The sequence below is a fragment of the Etheostoma cragini genome, chromosome 5 (assembly GCF_013103735.1).
Source record: "Etheostoma cragini isolate CJK2018 chromosome 5, CSU_Ecrag_1.0, whole genome shotgun sequence".
NCBI classification, from domain to species: domain Eukaryota; kingdom Metazoa; phylum Chordata; class Actinopteri; order Perciformes; family Percidae; genus Etheostoma; species Etheostoma cragini.
In genome coordinates this window covers 30,580,046-30,587,779 of record NC_048411.1, presented here as the reverse complement: position 1 = coordinate 30,587,779, position 7,734 = coordinate 30,580,046, and the positions used below count along the sequence as shown (strand labels likewise).

General features: G+C 44.9%; 1 protein-coding gene and 1 long non-coding RNA gene across 2 annotated transcripts in view; both read left to right on the top strand.

Moving 5' to 3' along the window:
• The window catches only part of LOC117945069 (tetratricopeptide repeat protein 28-like), a 210,715-nt gene that overhangs the window by 67,029 nt on the left and 135,952 nt on the right, over positions 1-7,734 (top strand). The gene's annotated exons all lie outside the window — the stretch shown is intronic.
• The window catches only part of LOC117944279, a 16,006-nt gene continuing 9,080 nt past the window's right edge, over positions 809-7,734 (top strand). Inside the window, exons 1-2 of the long non-coding RNA XR_004656529.1 lie at positions 809-885; positions 1,290-1,294. This is a non-coding gene — a long non-coding RNA (uncharacterized LOC117944279). The remainder of the gene's footprint in view (positions 886-1,289; positions 1,295-7,734) is intronic.

The window sequence follows — 7,734 nt, the reverse complement described above, 5'->3', positions numbered from 1 at the left end:
AGGGTGCGTTAGGGTGTGTTGGGGTGCGTGAGGGTGTGTTGGGGTTCATTAGGGTGCGTTGGGGTGTGTTGGGGTATGTGAGGGCGTGTTGAGGTACATTAGGGTGTGTTGGGGTGCGTTGGGGTATATTAGGGTGCGTTGGGGTACCAAAGCACCGACCCTGGGTTAATATCTAGGCTGATCTGGGCTTTCATTGGTTCGTGTACATGTTGTATGACTGGTCGTCCCGTGCTGGCCCAGATCAGCTCCCCGTCTTCTCCCTCGGTTAATTAAAAACCATCAGAACTGACTGCAGTCAGGAGTCATGCTCCAAAAAGCTCCACCCCCCTCCCCCCCCACTTCCACCATCTTGCTCCTTCCCTCCGTCAAACCCAAAGTCCTCTTTTCACATGGACACCAATCAAAAGGCTGGTCTGGGAGAGAGAGAGATGAGGTTAAGTGTGCGGACCGCCCGACCTTCAGGATCGCGGCGCCCTTCCACATCAGGACGTGACAGCCCGGGAGAGCGTGGAGAGAAGCGCTTGGTGGGGCGGGCTGTAATTGGACTGGGAGACCAGCGAGTACATGAAACATCTGAAGCTCCAAACCTGTCAGTCTTCATCACATGAAGGGCACTTTAACCCCTGTTATGTTGGTCTTTTCTTTCTTTTTTCAGTTTCTTTTCCACTGCAGTAAACACAGCAAAACCCCTTCAATACTCACAGGCCCTACGTGATATTTCTCACGTCTGAAGACTGTTGTTGGTCCCATGATGACTTCTTCTTCTTTAGAACTGCAGCTAACGATTATTTGTAATTGTAGATTAAGGTGTTGGTTATTTTCTGGATTAACAGATTAGTTACTCGGTGTCTAAATGTCAGAAAATGGTGAAAAATGTGGATCAGGGTTTCCAGACGAGCCCGAGATGACGTCCTCAGCTCGTTTTGTCCCCAGCTCACAGATACTAAGTAGTGCTGTCAAACGATTAAACATTTAATCGCATTAATGTCATAGTTATCTTGCAATTAATCTCACATTTTTTATCTATTTTATATGCCCCTTGATTTCTTTTTGTCCCGTTATTTCTCCTCATTTTAATGCTCTTAACATGGAAAAGCTTGCTTTTGTGCAAATGTCTTTTCTTAAAAACATTGGCATATATCCTTCTGTAGTGTTCAATATATATATATATATATATATATATATATATATATATATATATATATACCAATTAATCAATTATCAAAATAGTTGGCGATTAATTTAATAGTTAATTAATAGTGTTTTGCAGCTCTAGACTTCTTCAGCAGGTTTTGTCTTTAAGGTTTTTCAGTGTTGTGTCTGTTTCATCTGCTCATCATTTCATAAGGTTTAGACAGATATTAAATATATATGAAATTATGTTACAAATTGCATGTTTTTTTAATTGAAAAAAGTCCCATTTTCTGAAGGTTGGCCCCCTAAACCACCCAAACCTGAAAGAAAACTCAGCATTCACAACACATACACTGCAGTTTGTGTCTGTATCATCTGCTCATCATCATTTCCTGTGTTTTAGAAGCAGATATTGTGATAATAATGGTCCAAAATTATGTTGTGCATGTTTTTGTAATTGGAAAAAAGGTCCCATTTTCTGAAGGTTGGACCCCTGAACCACCCAAACCGGAAAGAAAACTCAGCGTTCACAACACATACAGCACTCTTACCCCAATATTCCTTTTGGGAGGTTGGAGCTGAACATGGAGAACATGTCAACACTGAAATCACGAATTATACGCTCTGTATTATTTTAATCTTTTTTTGCTGGTAGTTAAAATCTTCAGAAGAGTGTCTGTGGGCTGCTATTTGAAACTCGCCCCTCTCCCTTCTCTATCTGATCTTGCGTTGTTACTCGGGGATATGTGTGTGTGTGTGTGTGTGTGTGTGTGTGTGTGGGTGTGTGTGGGGGGGGGGAGACTCTGTGTGTGTGTGTCGAGACTCTTTCGAAACGGGGTCCTCCGTGTTGCCCCTGGACACGTTCCCCTCGTCAGGCAGCTAATTTTATGCAACCCTCATCACGCCTTTTGGAACAGAGGAAGAGACGAAAGAGATGGAGAGAGAGATAATAAGAGGAGGAAGTGGAGCGGAGACTGTAGCGCTGCAGAAAAGCAATGTGGGGGTCGGGGGGGGGTCACCTCCCACCTGAGGCCTCCCGATACGATATCATCACGATACGATATCATAGCGATACGATATCATAGCGATACTTATGTCCTGACACGATATCATCACGATACAATATCATAGCGATACTTATGTCCCGATACAATATCATAGCGATACGATATCATAGCGATACTTATGTCCTGACACGATATCATCACGGTACGATATCATAGCGATACTTATGTCCTGACACGATATCATCACGATACGATATCATAGCGATACTTATGTCCTGACACGATCTCATCACTCGGGTCACGATACAATATCATTGCGATTTTAAATTGCAACATTCTGCGATAAATTGCAATTTTATTATGTTATGATTATTATTTATCCCCAATTTCTAACGACGTCCCCAAAAGGAAACTTAGTCAACATCTGCTTCATCATCAAAAATAACATTTCTCAGTTTGTTCATCTCACTTCAATGTTATCGCTGCAAAACGGAACAAACTGACCAACGCAAATAATATTTAATATATAATATATAATAATAATAACATATCCATACTGGGCGCCTGTGTATCGATACCACACTGACGAGACAATGCTGTATCAATGCCCCCCCCCCAAAAGCAAGCGCTGTATCATCATGGGACCAGGTTTTTCCGGCCTCCATCTCCTTTCCCATAGCGACTGTCCTGCCGTTGCCGGTCCCTGTTTCCCTTTGACTGTGCGGGGAGTTTGGGAGATCTTTACATGTCAGCTTAGATGTGTGTGTATATATAAATATATTGTTGTTGTTGTTTTTGAACCTGGAGCATCCTGAGAAGGCAATTTCCCACGTGTTCCACACCATTTTTTCTGTTTTTGGCTGCGCTCTTGCACCTGCGCCGGTTTGTTTTAAAAAGAGCAACAGAAGTCTATTCTCCACCTTGACCTTGATGATGTTCTGCTGACACGTGTGTGTGTGTGTGTGTGTGTGTGTGTGTGCGTGCGTGCAACTCGCATCATTTTTCACGCTGAAAACCCTGTAAGCATTTTCCTTTTCACACACAAACAACGACGCGTCATTCCCTCCCCTCCTCCGCCCTCTCGAGTCCCAACCGCGTGATGGTGCAACACCGGCTTCAGGAGTGGAAATGAGATGGCACCGAGTCAAAGAGCAGCAGATTGAACATTAGCCCCAACGGTCCAGCAAATGTTTCCACATTACTTTTTATTTTTTTTTATTCAAATGAGCCCAGACTATTGGCTCGGGAGCCAAGAGTGCCGAGCTCTGTCTGCAGTGGACACCTGCTCTATTAACCCCGCATGATGTGTTCATGTGTTTGGGTGTGATTGCCCGAATTATCACAAGTACGAGGTGGTTGGAATCCGGTGTGTGCGCTTGTTTGTGTGTCGAGTGCCCAGGAGAGCCCGCGAATAGAGAACAGAAAGTTCGATCCAGACGCCTTTTTAGCGTCGTTAGTTGTTATGTCGGCTGTCTGCTTTGTGTTTGTTTCCCCCGAAACGAAGATTTCCATTTGAGTCAAACTGGGAATGTAAACCTGGGCAGAGCGAGGGGCTGACATCAGGAGGCGTTATTTATGGCGTTATTTATGGCGTTATTTATGGCGTTATTTATGGCGTGTATGTGGCTGTCGTTGGCGTTTGACTTATTGCAGGGTCACAGGATGTGGGTGGATTTAGACGGTGCTTTATCACTCTTACACCGGCATTCTTAATCGAGTCACGTCCCCCCCTGTCACTGCGCCGGGTCACCTCCAGTATCTGCATCTGTATCTCTGTGTGTGTGTGTGTGTATGTGTGTGTGGGGAATAGATACTGTATACGTGTATTTGCACAAAACCACTTGATAGAATCGACTGGGACCACACACACACTCTTCCTCCAGACACTGACGACACATGTAGAGCTGCAGCCCAACTCGTGTTGCTCTCATGTGCCAAATTAGAGGCCAGGAGTGGATGCACGCAATATATATTTAGAAAGATGCTCGCACAACAAAAATTTGCAGCTACTTCCCTCAGATCTCTTTTCTAGTCCCGTGTATCTTCTCCTCTGTTGATTAATCCCCGAGACTGACTGCAAGCAAGTGTACTGGACCCTCTCCATCGATCCCTACTGAAAGATGGATGCTCCTAACATGCAGTCCAGCGTGTACTTTAAAATATTTGAAGACGTACAGGGGACCGTTTAATATTCATTTAAACAGTACTCCGCCTATTTAGCATAGCACTCCTGGTATATTGTGGATGGATGATGGACAGTTTTAGAGATGCAGAGCTGAATCGATTAATCTCCAATTTTTTCTGATAATCCATTGATCAGATTGAGCTGTTTTTATGTAAAAAAAAAGTCTGATTGCAGCTTGTTCAATGTGAATATTGTTCTAGTTTCTTCTCTCCTCTGGGACAGTAAACTGAATATCTTTGAGTTGTGGACTAAAGACAATTGAGGACGTCGTCTTGGGCTTTTTGGGAAACCCTGATCCCCATTTCTCACCATTTTGGGACATGTTAGAGACCAACCAACTCATTCATTCATCCAGGACATGATCTCAGCCTGAGGCAGTTTGAAAAAATAGAAAGAAAATGCAGCAGAGCCAGAGATTATTTTTGGGGGTTTTTCCCTTTGTAGTGACAGTGGATGGACATGAAAGGGGGGGGGGGGTCTCGCATCAAAGGGCCACAGGTTGGATTTGAACCTGGACCGCTGCAGGACTCTCTTACTGGGTCAGCTGGAGGCCGCCCCAGAGACAGAGATTTTGTCTTTTTTATTCCAAAACCTATAATACCCACAAAGCAAGTCAACCGCCGACAGATGGGTCGCAGTTTCTGATGTTTTAACCCGTTTGTGCCGGATGCTTCTTGACGACACATCTACCGCCGGTTACTGCGTTGGGCAACTCTGACCCTCCTGCCGGCTGCTGCGTGGAGCAGCGTTCTGTATTCGTCGGTCTTTTCATGACGCGTGCAGCAGAGAACGCACTGTCATTGGTTCAAATACACAGGAGGCGGGTCTTGTTGGCTATTTAAAGCCACGTGACCACCTAAATGTACCGTAGTTTGCTGAAAATCATGTCAATCAACCAGACATATGTGTGCGTTTCGTTTTTGAGAGACGAGCGAGAAAATGGCTCCGACAGAGGAGGAGTTAGACAGCGAGGGCGGTGACATGGAGGTGGAAGATAGTGAGGAGTTTGGGAGGGAGGATGTCTTCATCTTCATCCTAATCTACGTCTTCCTCTGTCGGAGCCATTTTCTCGCTCGTCACGGGCCCGTCTGGGGACACAGACATCTCCGTTACGTCAGCCTGGTTGACGCCAGACCCGTAAAGTCAGTGATGTGGTCCTGGAACTGGGAAGACCAACTCCTTGTGGTCCGTTGTATCAACACCCTGTAACGGTGTCAGACCTGCCTCATGTGGACTCGTAGTGTTGTGTCCTCCCCTCTCTGTCCTTGGTTGGTTTGCGTCGCTGCCCTGTCCCGCTTTTAACCTCTAAAGCCTGATGATGACCTCTAATGACTGATGGGATTCATAAGCCTCCTCCTCGCTTCACCTCTCACAGATGATGTATGTCTGGCTAGAAATGGACCTCTGCCTCTGTGTGTTTGTGTGTGTCTGTGTGTGTGTGTGTGTGTGTGTGTGCTTTTGTGTCACATCTTTGACATTGACCTACGCTTAGTGTACGTTGGAGGCTACGCAGTGATCCGGACTAAGAGACTCACATCTGAGGCTACGCAGTGATCCGGACTAAGAGACTCACGTTGGAGGCTATGCAGTGATCCGGACTAAGAGACTCACGTTCGAGGCTACGCAGTGATCCGGACTAAGAGACTCACGTTGGAGGCTACACAGTGATCCTGACTAAGAGCTGAAAACGATAACCTAGCATGTACGAACGTTTAACTATGTATTAACTCTCATCCACATTAAATAGCACAAATAACAGCTGGTTTAACAAAAATACAATATTACGAATGACGCAACAGACATACTTAATGTGATTTCCCCTTGTGGGACTAATAACGGATGCATGCATACATATACACATACATACATACATACATACATACCTAGCATACATATACTGTACACATAAACTGTGTGATGTCTACTATAAATTAAAAAATGCTAATAATACAAACCAGCACGCGCATAAAGCACAATATGGTACTAAATAACAGCAACACTAACATACATTTGGGGCTTTTTCTCCAGTAATCCACCGTTTTAATCTACCTGTTATGGTTACATCCCTACTCACATCTTTGACTTTGACCTACACTTGTTTCCTGTCTTCCATTTTTCCCCGTTTGTTTTGTCTCTGCGTGACTTTTAACCCCGAAGAGAACAAATGTCCGTGGCTCTCCATCAAGGCTCGGCTGACTAGATATCACGCCAGGCAGGTGTTAAATGTTTAATGCCAGTGGATGTAGAAGATTGCCTTCTACTTGTCCTGATTAAATATTTAGGAGGCGTTCTGAGCGCTGCGTTCGACACGGCGAGGTGTTCAGGGACCCTGCTCGCAGCGTGGGAACATCGCTGACCGCCAGCTGTCTCTCTGGTTACGACTAGGGTGCAACTGGGACCGGGGCGGGGGAAAGAGGTGGCAGACACAGAACGGGGTTTATATTTAGCCATGTCCTTCCACACAGAGCCCTGCTTCCTCTCTCTGCAGCTGCCCCGCTTTGTCCTGAATATATGGGACACTAGACGAGGATAAAACCCGGGTTGGCGTACAGACCCAAATTAGATGTCTGCAGACCGTTGAGAGCCGTGTAACGCTGCCAATTTGAGAACCCTGTGAAACAGGCTGCACGTTATGTTTCCCACTTTCAGTCAGACTTCCTCTGAATGTAAAAAAAAAAAAAAGAAAGGTTGAGTTTATTACAGTTTCCATCTGGAAAAAGGCAGCGGTGCGCACAAAGTACAAAGACAGGCTGAGATTAACATCTTAGAATCAAAGAGCGGCTCGCGCACCGCAGGGCACGATCCATTTACCTGACATCTCTGTCCACACTCAGAGTGGAGAAGACGAGCGACGCGGCCATGTTTTGGGATCATTTTGGGATGCTGGCAGACACGGTTGGGTCTCTGCATGCATTAATACGGACTGCTTGGTACATCAGGTGCTTTCGTTTCTCTGAAGATTACAGCAGCTGCACAGAACATGACATGTACAGCAATATGTCGACTGAACTTACTAGAATTTATATATTCTTTAACCTTTATTTATCCAGGGAAGTTGATTGAGAACAACGAGGTTAAGGGCCTTGCTCGAGGGCACCCAGATGTTAGGGTTGTCGGGTCTGGGGATTGAACCGGCGACTTCCCGGTCACAAGCTTTCTTCTTTAACCCTCGTGTTGTCTTCCCGGAAAAATTGAGAATCCCTTTTGTGGCTTTTAATCTACGTGTTTTAACGTTATCCAACGTTTTTGTCCCTTTTCTCAACACTTTTGACACCTTTTTGACATTTTCAACATCTTGTAACACTAACTTATTAACTTTAGTTTTAGTTATTTGGGGAATTTATGGTCAATAAACCTCATTTATAGGAAATTATACCTAATGTTTGAGTTATAAAAGCAGAAATTAGG